Consider the following 16,212-nt stretch of genomic DNA (forward strand, 5'->3'; position numbering starts at 1 on the left):
AAGTGAGTAGACACTGATCTAAATCTTTTCCTTTTTTTTCTTAATTTAAAATTTTATTTTATTATAGTAAGCACACCAAACATGAGATCTACCCTGTTAGAAGATTTTTAGATTACATTACAATGTCATCTAGAGGGATAATGTATCTCTAGATAATGTATCTCTAGAACTTACCCACTGATTTATACCCATTGATTAACACCTCCCCATTTCTCCTTTCCCTTCTCTTTTAATTCCTTACACTCACCCTAAACCCTAACCCTAACCCTAACCCTACACCATAATCCTAACATTCAGTTGCCACTAGATCAATATTACTTGAGTCAATTTAATGAATGAATTTTCATGTTACCTTCCATTGACTCCTTTGATGGGTGAATTCTCTGTTTCTGCAAACGTGAAATATTGTCACCCACTTTTCCATCCAGGTGTACCCAGTTGGTTTTATAAAGAATTTCATAAAGCTGCATCTACAGAATGGATATTCCACAATGTATTTCACTATTTCTGTGTTGGTGACATTCATTTGTTTCCAGAGTTTTTTTTTTTTTTTAATTTTTCCTTCTTTATTGCTACAAAAATTGTTGCAACCATCATCTTTACACTTTTCATCACATATTGGTGCTTTGTTTATGTAGAATAGGTTTTCCAAAGTGGAATTCTTTGATCTTGCATGTTTATAGTAATTACCAGATCTCTCAACATTAGCTGACTTCAAGGAGCTTGAGTCTCGGCAATAAATTGTGAGAATGCCCCTTTCCCCACATCTTCGTCAGCGTTGAAAGCCATATGTCTTATTTTGTTGATATGAGTGAAAAGTGCCACTTTTTTTTTTAAGATTTTATTTATTTATTTATGAGAGACACAGAGAGAGAGGCAGAGACATACGCAGAGGGAGAAGTGAATTCCCCACAGGGAGCCTGATGCTGGACTCCATCCCAGGACCCTGGGATCATGCTCTGAGCCAAACGTAGACAATCAACCACTGAGCCACCCAGATGCCCTGAAAAGTGCTATTAATTTATTTAGCACTTTTTAATTGTGCTTTAATTTCTACTTCTCTAGATACTCATGAAGCTAAGTGTCTTTCCACATTTACTGGCCAATTGGGTTTCATCTTCTATGAATTGCCTATTTATAGCTTCTGTCCATTTTTCTTCCAGTCTGGAGACTGTGAAGGCAGGAGCTTACAAACCAGTGGAAGCAGAAGTAGGGGTCCAGCCTATGCCTTGTCTCCATGTGCCACTGAGAGATCGTGGCACCATGGAGGGGCAAGAGCTGTGAGGCCACAGACCACCACTGGAGAACAGACTTGTGCATATTTGTGGGGAAGAAGACACTCAGCAGGCAAAGTGCTATTTCACTGGCAACCTTGATTTCTCACATTGTGCATTTGCAAGGATAAATGTATGCGGAGATCCACTTTGAGCTGGGGGTATGGTCCAGGAATTCCTGCTCAGCCTCACAGTAGCTCCAACTTGTACATATTCTGTGGGGCAACATATAAACCTCCTACTTACTGTATATTTATGCTTTCTGATTGTAACAAGTCATCCCCAATTAATGTCACTTTGTTTCTAGTGGTTCCTAACCATTGTCTGGTAAATGACTGTTAGGAAAAAAATAAATAAATAAATAAATAAATAAATAAATAAAATAAAATAAAATAAAATAAAATAAAATAAAATAAAATAAAATGAGACTGTCAGCATGGACGTGGCCCCAAATCTTCCCAAACCTTCACAGTGGGTCCTTCATTATTTTTCAAATTAGAGGCATTCTTTTTGCTTGTTAGATATAGTAGTCCTTTGTCACATGAACTGCAAATGTTTTCCTAGTTTATCATTTTTTATTGTGACTTTGTTTACAGTGGATTTGACATATATATGTATATATATGTTTTAATTTTGTGAAGTCAAAGTATGTCTCATTTATGATTTCAGACAATTATGTTCTGCATAGAAAGTTTTTTTCTACCTCAAGTTTGTGAAAATTTCTTAGTTTTCTAGTTTTTAAAAACTTCAAAAATATTTTTGCCTTAAAATTTTATCCATCTGGAATTCATTTTGGCATATGGTGCGAGGTAGATCTAGCTTGTTTTCTTGTAGAGAGCCAATTATGCCAGGATCATTTATTAATAAACCAATTATTTCCCACCGAATTAAAATGTCACTTTTGTGGATTTATTTCTGGACTCTATTTTGTCCCATAAATATATTTATCTATTTCTGTGTCAGTGCCAGAGATTACAGTGACTTTATAGTAAACTTAAATATCTAGTAAGGCATATATTCCCCTTACCATTTCTATTTGTTTACAGTCTTCTTTTCTATTATTGACACTTCTTTCATGTTATGAATCCTAAAAAAATTTTATCCATCTTCCCTCCCCCAGGAAACCTCAACAGAATCATCAAAATTAGAATCCTAACTGAAACTGCATAAAATGAATATTGACTGAGCTAAATTTTTGACAAAAGTTTCTACTTTCTATAAGTATTAATTGGGTGTTTGTGCATTCATTAGAATATTTTTATTTGCTCTCTTAAATGACTTTTTTCCCCAATTTTATTTATTTGACAGAGAGAGAGAGAGGGATAGAGAGCACAATCAGGGGGAGCAGCAGAGGGAGAGGGAGAAGCAGACTACTCATTGAGCAGAGCTCAGGAAGTGGGGCTGGATCCCAGGACCCTGGGATCATGACCTGAGACAAAGGTAGACTCTTCACTGATTGAGTCATGCAGGCACTCCTCTTAAATGACTTTCTAATTTTGATCCCCCTACCATTTATTTTTTAACTAATTGTAACTTTTATTGTGAAGAGCACTAAATATGCAAATCATAAATACACAGGTTAGTGAATTATCACCATGATATTTTCAGGATTTAAAATTTCTCTCATTCTGGTGGGTTTATGGCGATACTGATTTATCTCATGGAGCGTTTCCTTGGTTGCTATTGTCTTTGGACAGTTTTCATAACTTTATTGACCATTTGGTTATGCTTTGGACCATCTGGTTATCCTATTCAAGTGAGTAGAATTGTCTCTTTAATGATGATTTGGAGTACCTCTGCGGTCTGTGTTTGGGCCCTTTGTTGGTTTTAAGTGTAGCAAACACCCTCTCCAATTCTGTAACTTGCCTATTTACATTTTTGTATTGAATCTTTCAATAGAGGTTCTTAATTTCACCGTAATCTAATTTATCAGTTTTATTCCCTATCATGAGGACTTTTATATTCGGTTGAAACTACTTCAAGATCTTAAAACTATATGCAAACATTTTCATCTAGGAACTTTGGCATTTCACATTTAAGTCTTCAATCTGCCTAAAACTGCTTTTTCTATATAATATGAGTTAGGGATATAGTTTCACTTATTTAGAATTGAATATTCAGTTGACCCATAGACATTTATTGAAATAGTCTCTTTCTCCCTAGTGCTCTGCAATGTTATCTTTATCATAAGTCAGGTCATCTAATATATGTAAGTTTCTTTCTGGATTCTTTAATAGTTGTATTGGTCTATTTGTTTATTCTTGAGGCAGTACCATGTTGTTTCTGCAGTTATATATCTAGTTAAGTAAGTACTCTCATTTTGTTCTTCATCTTGGCTATTTTTGGTCTTTTGCGTTTTAATGTAGAGTTTAGATTGCCACCTTCTACCAAAAGCTGTAGAAATTCTCATCCATAAACAAATTTTGAATCCATAGATCAAATTTTAGAAGAGTTTACATCTTTATAATATTGAGTTTTTTAATTCATGAGAATGATTATATGCATCCATATTTATTTAGGTCTTATTTAAATTTTTGCAGTAATATTATATATATGTACATATACATAATGTATTGATTCCTAGATTTTTGACATTTTGATGCCGTTGTGATATTTCAAAATTTTGCAATTATTTGTTTACTCTATAGAAAGAAAATTGATTTTTATGTATTGATTTTTGTATCCAGTACTCTTGCTAATATCACATGAATTCTAGTAATTTTCTGTTCAGTTATGCATTTTTCTATGTCATCACAAATGGGATGTGTGTGACTGCTTTAGATAAGAGACCCAAGGAAGACTTCTTTGTAGAGGGCATATTTAGAAGAAAACTTGCTTCTACCTTCTCAGCCTCTTCTTAAAGCAGAGTTCTTTAAAAATAGGTCAGGTCATGTGATATACTTGATTTTATACCTTCTTGTTTGATATTTGCTATTTATTTTCCCCCTCTCCATTTCCCTACTTTTGTTGACTTGCTAAAATTTCCTTCTTTCTTCTTTATTTGCTTGCTTGTCAGTCTGGGAGTTCTAGTATACTTTCAAGTTTTGACAGATGTACAAACCTATGTAACTGCTACCACAATACAAACATACATTTCCATCTCTGCCCCTTTCTTTAAATTTTGCTCATGTTCCTTTACAGTAAAAAACTTGAAAAAAAATTTGACTCCTTGCCCCATGCAACCATTTTTTTCCCTGTCACTATGGGTTATTTTTTCACATTTTAAAATTTTATATAAATACACTCCTATGATACATATTATTTAATTCTGATGTTTTTTTCTTAGCATGATGATTCTGAGATTTTCACTATGTTGTTATATGTATCAGTAGTTCATTCTTTTTTATTGCTGAACAGTACCTGATTGTATGCATACACCACAGTTTGTTTATCCTTTTAAATTTTATTTGACTTCTTGGTTGCTCCATTTATTAGCTATTATTAATAAGGCTTCTAAGTAAATATTAATTGTCAAGACTTTATAAATACTTGGTTCCATTACTCTTTAGTAAATACTTTTCTTTTAATGGGGGCGGGGGTCAGAGGGAGAGAGAAAATGAGAATGTTAAACAGGCTCCATGCCCATTGCAGAGCCTTATGTGGGGGCTTGATCTCACAACCCTGAGCTCATGACCTGAGCTGAAATCAAGAGACAAATGCTTAACTGAGGGAGCCATCCATGTACCCCTCTGGTAAATATCTAAGAGTATAATTGTTGGGTCAAAGCATTCTCTAATATAAATGCACCGTTTACACTGCCATGAATAATGAGTGTATGATATCAATTACTCCACATTCATGTCAATAGTTGGTGCTATAAGTGTTTTAATATTAACAACTATAGTGAGCTTGTGGCAGTATCTAGTTTTAATTAGGATTTCACTGATGACTAAGGATGTTGAACACCTTTCCAAATAACCATACATAAGTCATTTTTTGTGAAGTGTCCAAATCTTTTGCTTACATTATTTTTTAATTGGGCTATCATACAGTTAAGTTATGAGTTTTTAAAATTATTTTAGACATAAGTCCTTTGCCAGGTATATGGATTACAAAAATCTTTCCTGGTCCTAGACTTGGCATTTCCACTTAGTGGTGTTTTTTGAGGAGTAAAAATTTAAAATTTTTTAAAGTCCAATTAATCATTTCCTTAAAAATGATTCCTTTTTTTGTGTGTTCTATTTATGAAATCTTTGCCTTTCTCAAGGGTTTTTCTCATTCTTGTTTTGATTTTTTAAAGAGGTTTTATAGTTTTGATGTTTACGTTTAGGTTGATGATCCATTTGGTGTTTATTTTTGTTTGCAATGTGAAGTAAGGGTCAAAGTTCATCCTTTTTTCTACAGTGATGATCCAATTTTTCAGTTCCATTTGTTGAAAAAACTCTTTTTTCCTCCCCAGATAACTTTGGGAACATTTTAAAAAAGGCAACACCGTTTTTGTTTTTGTTTTTTTAAGTAGGCTCTATGCCCATGCTACTCTTGATCTCAGAGTTATGACTTCCAACCCCATGTTGGGATACTTAAATACAATTTTTAAGTAGTAATTGTCATGTTTACTTAAATATAATTTTTAAGAAGCCAAAAACCCAAACCCAAAAACCAAACCAAACCAAGAAAAACATTAAAGACCACAAACTGCACATATATATGTGAAACTATATTTGGATTGATTATTTTGTTTCATTTTATCATTTATTTTTATGCTACTATTACACTGTCTTGGCAACTATAGCTTTTTATAGTAAGTCTTCAAATCAGGTAGTTTATATCTCCAAACTTTGTTCCTCATATTCTAAATTGTTTTGGATATTTTAGGTCTCTTCCATTTTCATATGCTTTTTAGAGTCAGTTTGTCAATTCAAAAAAACTCCGTGGCATTTTTATTGAAATTGCATTGACTCTATAGATCAATTTGGGGAGAATTGATATCTTAATTTTGAATCAATCATTCCATGAACATGGTATGTTTCTCCATCTACTTAGGTGTCCATTAATTTTCTCAGCAATATTTATGGTTTTTAGTGTGGAGTTCTTGCATTTGTGTTTTAAGTTTATCCTCAGTATTTCATTTGTTAATACTATTATAATGGCATTTAAAAAGTTTTAAATTTACAATTGTTTATTGGAACATAAACATTGTTGGTTTATAAAACTATGGTTGATTTTTCACTATTACCTTGTATCCTGTTTCTGTGTTATGTTCACTTCTTAGTTCTGATAGCTTATTTTGTAGATTATTAAGATTTACTGTGTATAACATTGTCATCTATGAACAAGGCAAGTTTTACTTTTTCTTTCCAATTAGAATTTTTTCTCTTTTTCTTGATTTGCAACACAACTGGCCAGGCCCTCAAATATAATATTATATAGAGATAGAGGGAGCAGACATCCTTGCCTTGTTCTCACTGCATATTATCTGGAATTTATTCTTATTGTCTCTTTGTGTATATAATTTCTACTTTTCTATAATAAACACATTATTTCTTATGTAAGAAATTATTTTAAAACATAGCAATTACTAATCTCTGAATATAGGAACTGATAATTCAAATCTAACAATGTTGATTTTCAAGAATTTGGTGAGCCAGATATAGTCTTAGAATTCTTTCTTGAGATAAAACATATATTGAGTTTTAAATTTTCAGATATTGGTATATGTCTTCATTTTGTTGGTTGTGACTATGAGATTTAAATGTATTCAGAACATTACAATGCTGAAGAGGTCTTATTGGCCTGTTCATAATCAACTTGGCCAGGGATATTGTTACTGACCACTAAGAGACTGAAATTAAAGGTTAGGTTACTTTCCTGGTGGCATTTGGTACCTGAATACAGATAATCATGGGCTTAAATTTTTTTATTATAGCCATTTTCCCACTGGATGTTTATATTTAGTAACTAGAATTCATATTTTAAAATGCTTCTCAATATTTACATTAAACACAATTTTTACTGTGGTGGATGGATTGACTTTACAGCTATATCCTTTAACAACACCATCATACTTGACATGATTTTGCTTATGAATCTTGTATGAATATAAAACCCTTTTCTCGGAAATGACAACCTCATTGCAAACTGTCTTGCACACAATTTCCTTTGGTTTGCACAAACTGGTTCGATCAAATTGGATTTTGATGCCTAAATTCTTCCTGTTTGTAGAACATCTAGTCCTCAAACTCATTTTTGGTACATGAACTCTTGCCTGAAATTTCTCAAATTAACATGGTTGCTCATTTATATTTACTTTTGTTCCTCCTACTTCTTGGCATCTGTGACTTCTTTCCAGACTCTTTAAGATTAGAATAAAAGATATAAGACATCTGTATATAGCTCTCATACAATGTTAAAATCTCTAGCAAGCCTACACAAAGTAAGTGGGGGAAATTAAATATATTAACTGTTTAATAAATTTTGCCTTTCTTCAGTAGTCTGGCTTCTTAATTTTCATTAATCTCATCTTGATTTCATTAAGATTCTGACTATTTGCTTACAGAGCTGCCTCATACTTTATACGAAGTCGTTTTTTGGTGAATCTATTATTGCTTGGAATGGTCTACTTTAAATTGATAACCAGCTCAGTGTTTTGAGAACCATCTGTGGAGTCAGGAGGTCTGGGATTTTTTTCCCTGTTCTATTTCTAACTAGTTGTGTGATCCTGTGTAAAACATTTGTCCTTTCTGGGATTCAGTTTTCTTATTTTTTTAGATGAGGAGATTGGTCTTGATGGTCTCTGAGATCCTTTATATTTCCAATGTCTCAGGATTATAAATTGATTAAAGTTCTTCATTAGAAATTTCAGTCTCCAAATGGGCTCCTCTAATAGAAAATTATATGTAGTTATTTGGTTTTTATGTCATATTTGTCTTGCATGTGTATATCACACAAATGATGTCAAACGGGTTATTTTAAGGAATACAAAATGAGTACATTTATAATAGCAGCCAGCATGGTAGATAAAAATGATGCATATGCCATGTCAGTAAAGGAGAAAGAAATCCATGCAGTTACATTAAATCACTGCATTGTATTTATTGTCTACCTAGAGTAAAACAAAAACTATTTTGTCACATTACTGATTCCTAGATGTAATGTTTTGCAATGTCATCTTGGAAAATGCAGAAGAAATTATTTTTTTGGTTTCTCACAAATCTTTTCAACAGTCTTCTGTTGGTTCAAGAAATGATTCCCTTGGAGACAATAACCTTCACATCCACTAGAAATCTTAATCTCGTATTTTAGGACTCTTTGGAGCAAAGTTTTATATAGGGTGAGTTACTAAGTTGTCATTGGTGCTGCCAGTTTACCAAGCAGAATTGTCTATGACAAAGAAGAAGTGTTTATAGCCTCCCAGCTTCTCACCTTTTATATCAAAAAGCTTCAAATGAAATGATTCCATGGGCTTCTTGGGAATTTGGATTCCTGGGTATAGGATGCCACAACCAAGAATAGTTGAAACTTCATCTTTGATATGTGTGGCACCTCTTTCCAGCCTGTTCACTTGACTCCTTGACTCCCTCCCTGTATGATTCTTTTTATATATTCTCTACTTATAGAATTTGGAGCACTTTAGCAGACAGGATTCATTGCCCTGTTTATCATTGTCTAGTAATAGCCATCATCTATTCAACTCTACTAAGTTCCAGGCACAGAATATGAACTCTACAATATCTAACATCATTAAACTCTTAAGACATTTAGAAGAATATTGCCCTTTGAGGGACATGGGTGCTAAATATTAGCAAGTTTATGTAGTTTGTTCAAGGCTACACAGTAAGAGGAGAAGCTAGAGGATGGTCTGAGCTCTGTGACTACAAAGCCCACCACTTACAAATAATGCCACAGCTGCTCTTGACAATGGCATAGACATACAGAAAGGATAAGGCCTTTAAATGGGCTTATTTTTTTTAAAGTTTTTATTTAAAATCCAGTTAGTTAACAAATAGTGTAATATTAGTTTCAGGTGTACAATATAGTGATTCAACATTTCCATACATTAGCCAGTGCTCATCACAACCAGTGCACTCCTTAATCCCCACCACCTATTTCAACCATTACCGATCCAGCTCCCTTCTGGTAACCATCAGTTTGTTCTCTATAGTTAAGAGTATGTTTTATGATTTGATTCTCTCTCTCTTTTTGCTTGTTTGTTTTGTTTCTTAAGTCCCAATGTATAGGTAAAATCATAGGTATTTGTCTTTATCTGACTGACTTACTTCATTTAGCATAATACTATCTAGCTCCATTTATGTAGTTGCTAAGATTTCATTCTTTTTGGTGGCTAATATTCCATAAATATAAAGAACCACTCTTGTTTATGCACTCATCAGTCGATGGACATTTGAGTTCTTTCCATAATTTGGCTATTGTTGATAGTGCTGCTATAAACATTGGGGTGCATGTGCCCCTTCAAAGCAGTATTTCTGTATCCTTTGGGTGATTACCAAGTAGTGCAATTGCTGGTTTATAGGGTAGTACTAGTTTTAAATTTTTGAGGAAATTCCACACCTTTTCCCAGAGTAGCTATACCAGTTTGCATTCCCACCAACAGTGTAAGAGGGTTCCTGTATCTCTGTATCCTCACCAACATCTGTTGTTTCCTGTGTTGTTAATTTTAGCCATTCTGGTACATGTTAAGTGGTCTCTCACTGTAGTTTAGATTTGCATTTCCCTGATGATCAGTGATGGTGAACATCTTTTCATATGTCTGCTAGCCATCTGTATGTCTTCTTTGGAAAAATGTTAATTCATGTCTTCTGCCCATTTCTTAACTGGATCATTTGTTTTTTGGGGGGTGCAAACTCTTTCTATGAGTCCATAATTACCTTGATTGCAAAAGGAGAATTACAGGCCAATACCCCTGATGAACATGGATGTAAAAATTCTCAACAAGGTACTAGCAAATCAAATTTAACAGGACATTAAAAGAATCATTTGCCACAGTCAAGTGGGATTTATTCCTGGGCTATAAGGGTGGTTCAATATTTGCAGATATATCCACATGATACACCACATTAATAAAAGAAAGGATAAGAAACATATGGTAATTTTTGAGGTTCATTTCACAGAGGAGGAAAATAAGGCCCTAAAATGTTGAATATAGCCCATACTTATGCAGCTTGGGAAAATTTTTAAGTTGCTTAAATTGCTGAAAGAATAAAGAAGACTCCCCTTACTATGTTTAGATCTACGTAATGATATATAATCCAGTTAATTTAGTCCTTCACTCTTTCAACTTGGATATCCTATGTATCTATAACAGTCTATAAAATGTTTTTAAAAATGACACCCACCCCCCGATCCTTACTATGACCTATTTTCTGGTTGCTAAAAATGTTCCTAATGTCTGGCTGCTTTATATTTTGATGAAAATAAACTAGTCTGTAAAATAAGGGATCTTTGTTTTAGAATCTATTTCATTTGACCAAACTTAATAGGGTTTACAGAGCTTTACTTAAGAGTTTCAACACCAAAATTTAAAAAACACACTGTCAGTAGATGATGATAATAATAATAATAATAATAATAATAATAATAATGCCTTCCCCTCTAGTTATCCCATATGAAGAAATAGTGGGATGATGCAAATACTTATTTTGTAAACAATTAAGGATGAATTCTCAGAGTAGAAGACACTCATAAGTTTTTTTTTTTTTTATCAAAAACTCTTGGATTCTACTCCTCGGTTTGGTTGGGTTGGTCATTCTTGGCTTTGAGCAGATGTTCTGTTGTATACATACAATCTGTGGTCCTGAAAAAAAAGCTGCATTGCTTGCTGTCATGTAGGTGATTAGCCAGGTGTGTAACACATCTACTCAGGAGAGAGTTAACCCCTCATTTCTGACCTGACTCAACTTTGTTTCCATAGTTCACCATCATAAACCCATAACTGCCCTAAAGTCCTTCATTTTCTCTGTTGTACTTGCCTAGTTAGGCTCTGTTAGTCATCTACTCCAGTGATACTGTCATAGAAGGCAACCCTAATATACATCTTTTGCATGTTTATCATTTTTTCAAAACAGTTTAAAACCCTCTCTCAAACTCTCCTTAAACTCTTTTCTTACTCTACCCCTTCACTCTTAGCCAATGACCTTGTCTCATGTTTCACTATTGAGACAGAAATAATCAAATAGAAACCCTCCAAGATTCTCAACCATCAACCTACCCATTTTTGTAGCCAACTCTGATTTGTCCTCTCTTATTGTGGATGAAGTGTCCCTGTGTCTATCAAAGGCCAAACCCCTCAATCTGTGTTCTTTGAATCATATTTTTCTTAACTTTTTAAGGTCTTGGCCCTATCAGTTTTCCTCCTCTGTCTGTTGAATCTTCTGTAACCCTCCTTTGGATAATTTCCACCAATATCTAATCAAATTTTCCTTCTATCTTAAATATCCTGTTTTTTTAGACCATTTTATTTTTATTTATTCATAAGAAACACAGAGACAGAGGCAGAGGGAGAAACGGGCTCCCTACTGGGAGCTCGATGTGGGACTCAATCCCAGGACCCTGAGATCACACCCTGAGCCAAAGGCAGATGCTCAACTACTAAGCCACCCAGGCTTCCCTTAAATATCCTATCTTTAAAAAGATGAAAAACTCATTCCTTTGTGGCTATAGCTCTATTTCTCTGCTCCTCTTTGGAACAAAATTTCTTCAAAATAGTTTTTCCCCCCATATAATAGTTTTATTCTCTCCTCAACCAATTCGAATTTGGCTTCTATACCCTCAATTAAACTGGGATGGCTACTATCAAAATCATAAGTGATCTCTGGGTTGCCAATACAATGGTCCTTTCTCTGTTTTTATCCTTCCTGACCTGTCAATAGCATTCAAGTATTTGAATGCTCCTGGATGTCTTCTCTCTGTCTACGTATATTCCTTTGGTAATTTCATCTATCCCATTTTTGTTTTAGGACAATGTACATACCAGTGACTCCCAAATCTATATCTTGAATCCTGAGATTTGCCCATAATTCTAGATTCATATACCCAGTGCCTACTGGAAATCTCCACATAGATGTCTAATTGATGCTTTGAATTTAACATGGCCAAAACAGAATTTTTAATTCATCACATCTAATGTCCACTGAGTTTTTTTAAGTCTTTCTCATCCTTATAGATGGTAATATTATCTCTTCAGTTGTTCAAGTAAAAAAACCTAGGAGTTATCCTTAAGTTTACACTTTATCTCTCACTTGCTACACCCACTCTCCAAATGAGTTTTATTGATCATATTTCAAATAAATTGACCCCATTTATTTGTGGTCATTTCCACTTCTGCCTTTCTGGTCTAATCAGCTATAATTTCCTTTGACCTACTGCATCGGCCTCCTCTTGGTCTCTTTGTTTCTACTTTTGTTTTCTGGGCTGATCAACTGTCTTTGTGTTTTCTGATCTCTTGTTCAGCTCCGTGCCTCAGCAAACTAAATTTCCCAGCCTCCCTTGCCCTCTGGCTTGTGGGTAGACTTTCCTAGTAGAGAGGAAGATTGGTGGAAGATTGTTTGCTTTGATGGCTCCTATACCACATCTTCTCTTTGGCTCCAGCTGCTTGAGATAGTCCTATAGACTGTAGACCTAATTATACCAAGAGGTCCCTTTCATGATAATATATGGACTTTATTTTGAGCTTTTGTATTTGAGTTTATTCTTCTTTTGACTTTTAAAACACAACTATAGTTGAATATTAAAACAAAAACAATAGCAAGTAGTGAACTGTGATTATAATCCTCCACTCATTCACTACCGCAAGTAAGAAGCCAATAGTGTTATTCACTGGCCTCATTAAAAGGTCTGACACTGAACACCATCCCTAGGATGATGTTCATCATCCTCATATGTTTCCCCATTGTAATGGTGCTGTCTTTTCTGATTTGGATCAAAGTCTAACTATTCGACCTGGTCCATTTCATCAGTCTCTTCTACTTCCTTCCTCTCAGGTAGGAGTTTGTTCAGTAAAGAGAGTTTATCAGGAGAGAGAGAAAGCCATTCTCAGGAAAGTTTGCCTTAAATTCAATGATTAGGCGACTGTTCTCATATGGTCTATGATAAATTGGCATGCCTTCATTTAGCGCACACTTGATACCTCCATGCTTGGCAATTTGACCTGGATGAGAGGTGATGATGATGGTTCTGTTGTTGGAGGACTCCAGTGTCTGGGCCATGGTCACACTACCTCTCTTGGTTCCTTCAGTCCTGGAAGTAGTGGAGGCTATGGTGAATCTCAAGTTGCCTCATTATACCCTGTTTGAAATCTTAGGTCTTCTTTCAGCTTTGAAAGCAATTGCTGGTACTAAATAGCCTTTGTTTAAAAGATCCTAAAAATTTTTTTTTAAGATTTTGTTTTTTCATGAAAGGCACACAGAGAGAGGCAGAGACACAGGCAGAGGGAGAAGCAGGATCCCTGTGGGGAGCCTGATGCGGGACTTGATTCCAGGACCCCAGGATCATGACCTGAGCTAAAGGCAGATGCTCAACCACTGAGCTACTCAGGTGCCCTCTAAAATTTTTTAAAGCATTTCTTTATTTAACACTAATTAATTTACCCCATACACAGCATAATCTCCACATGACAGTCAGAGAAATTGTTTTAAAAATGTATTTTAGATTCCATCAACTCCACCTTCCTTCTCCCTTCCCAAACTCACTTAAATCTTCACCAAAGCTTATCACAATGAGAATAAAATATCAACTCTTTATACTGGCTGACAAAACCCATCCTAATCTGGGTCCAGTTTGTGATTCTTATCTCATTTATACCACCTTCCCTTTCACTCATTGTACTCAACCTTGCTGGCCTGTGTTCTGTTCTTTGAATGAATCAGGCTTGATCCAGCTCCAGAGCTTTGTTACAAAATCTCCCCTTTACTTACAGGCTCTTCTCTGACCTCACACTGTGGCTCCTTCTTATTATTCAGATCTGAGCGTTAGTAGCAACTCTTCAGGAAAGCCTTTCATGATTTGCATTATAAAGTGATTATTCTTTACTTTCTCACATCAATCTATATTAATTCTTCACATAATGTTTCTTAATCCATAATCATTTTTATTCCACTCTGTGTCAATTTTCTCACTTATTCAAATATTTATTTTGTCTCTATCTCCTAGGCAGAGCTCTTGCCTGTCTTGTTCTAGTTCCTAGAACAATGTTTGGCATGTGGAAACCATCAATAAATATTTGAATGACATATAAATGAAAGTAAACCAGCATTTTGGTTAGGCAACTGTTGAATGGATAAACACTAGTATTCCTCAATTAAGTAGTTAAATAATCAGTTAGTGTTTAGAAGGTAAATTGAAAGTTAAAATGCTATCAAGACATTATGTACTATGTCTAGAAGAAGACTATAGCTTAATATAAAAGAAGATAAAATACTGGGGTCAAATTTACTATTCTATGTCTGTATGCTGAGCCATGAATATATTCTCATGCTTTTTGTGGCTGAGTGGAAAGAGGTTAAAAAGAGTAACTGCAGGTTTCATCTGCCTGGGATTTTCACTTCTGGCATGGCTGATAAAGTAATTCTGTCCAACTATAACAGAGAATAGCTATGAAAAGTGGGAAAATAAACTAAAAATATCTTCTTGAAAGCACTGGTGAGGGACGCCTGGGTGGCTCAGTGTTTGAGCGTCTGCCTTCGGCTCAGGCCGTGATCCTGGGGTCCTTGGATTGAGTCTTGCATCTGGCTCCCCACAGGGAACCTGCTTCTCCCTTTGTCTATGTCTCTGCCTCTCTCTCTGTGTCTCTCATGAATAAATAAATAAAATCTTTAAAAAAAAAAAAGAGAGAGAGAAAGCATTGGTGAGCTAACAAAGTGGTAAAAAAAAAAAAAAACAACAAAGTGGTAAAGAATTGTGGAGTCAAGATCTGGATTGAAAAAGGAAGTCCAGAGGGGTAAGCCCAGGATTTGGGTCAGTTTTTTCCCAGGGATATCTGCTGTTTCTGAAAGAGGTAGCAGAGAGGCTGAGAAACAAAGCAGCACTTTTGGCAGCTACATGGGATCGAGGGGACAGAACTGGAACCAAAAGTAAGTGTGGACCAGAAGCAGTTACCTTTCCAGAGGAAGAAGGAAGTAGTTACTGAGGGAGACCATGAGAAATATGTTCCATTTCTTGATTTTGGTAATGGTTATGCAGGTGTTCACTTTGTGATATTTCTTGGGGTGCAATTTTCTATTAGAGTGTTATATTTATGATGAAAAATGTTTAAAAGAAGTGGCAGCTATAGCTGGAGACCTGGAGACTGTGTCCCCACCTGGGTCTTACCCAGACCTTGTGACTTTGGTCCCTACCTGGGCCTTACCTGGAGTTGGTGAATCTGGTCCCCACCTGGGATTCACCTGGACCTGGTGAATCTCGTTGCCACCTGGGCCTCACCTGGACCTGGTGCCTCTGGGCTCCACCTGGGCCTCAACCTGGACCTGGTCTTTTTGGTCCCCACCTGAGCCTCATCTGGTCCTGGTGGCTCTGGGTCCCACATGGGGCTCATCTGTACCTGCTGACTGTGGTCCTCACGTGGTCCTCACCCAGACCTGGTGACTGGCATGTGAGGAGTCTGCTCCAGATTCCCCCTCTCCCTCCACCCCTCCCCACTGCACTCTCTCTCAAGTAAATCTTCTGAAAATTAAAAAAAAAAAAAAAAAAAAGCTATAGCTTGGGGTCACATACATTTCCTAAATAGTTGGACATGGGTAGGAAGATACTTTTTCCTTTCATATACTGTAAAGTTTCAGTTAAACACTTTGAACCTGCTCATAGGTAACTGGGCTTTTACACATAAAATCAAAGTCTGCTTTGGAAAATCAGTCATGTTTCTAATTAAGAGGACAAGTCATGGTGGCATGCATATTCTTTATCTGAGCTATAATAATTTGAGTTGAAATGCTGTAATAGAGCCAAGTCCATTTGAGGGTGTAAAACATAAAAATGAAGTAAAATGTTC

The sequence above is a fragment of the Canis lupus genome, chromosome 17 (genome assembly GCF_048164855.1).
Source record: "Canis lupus baileyi chromosome 17, mCanLup2.hap1, whole genome shotgun sequence".
Taxonomy (NCBI): domain Eukaryota; kingdom Metazoa; phylum Chordata; class Mammalia; order Carnivora; family Canidae; genus Canis; species Canis lupus.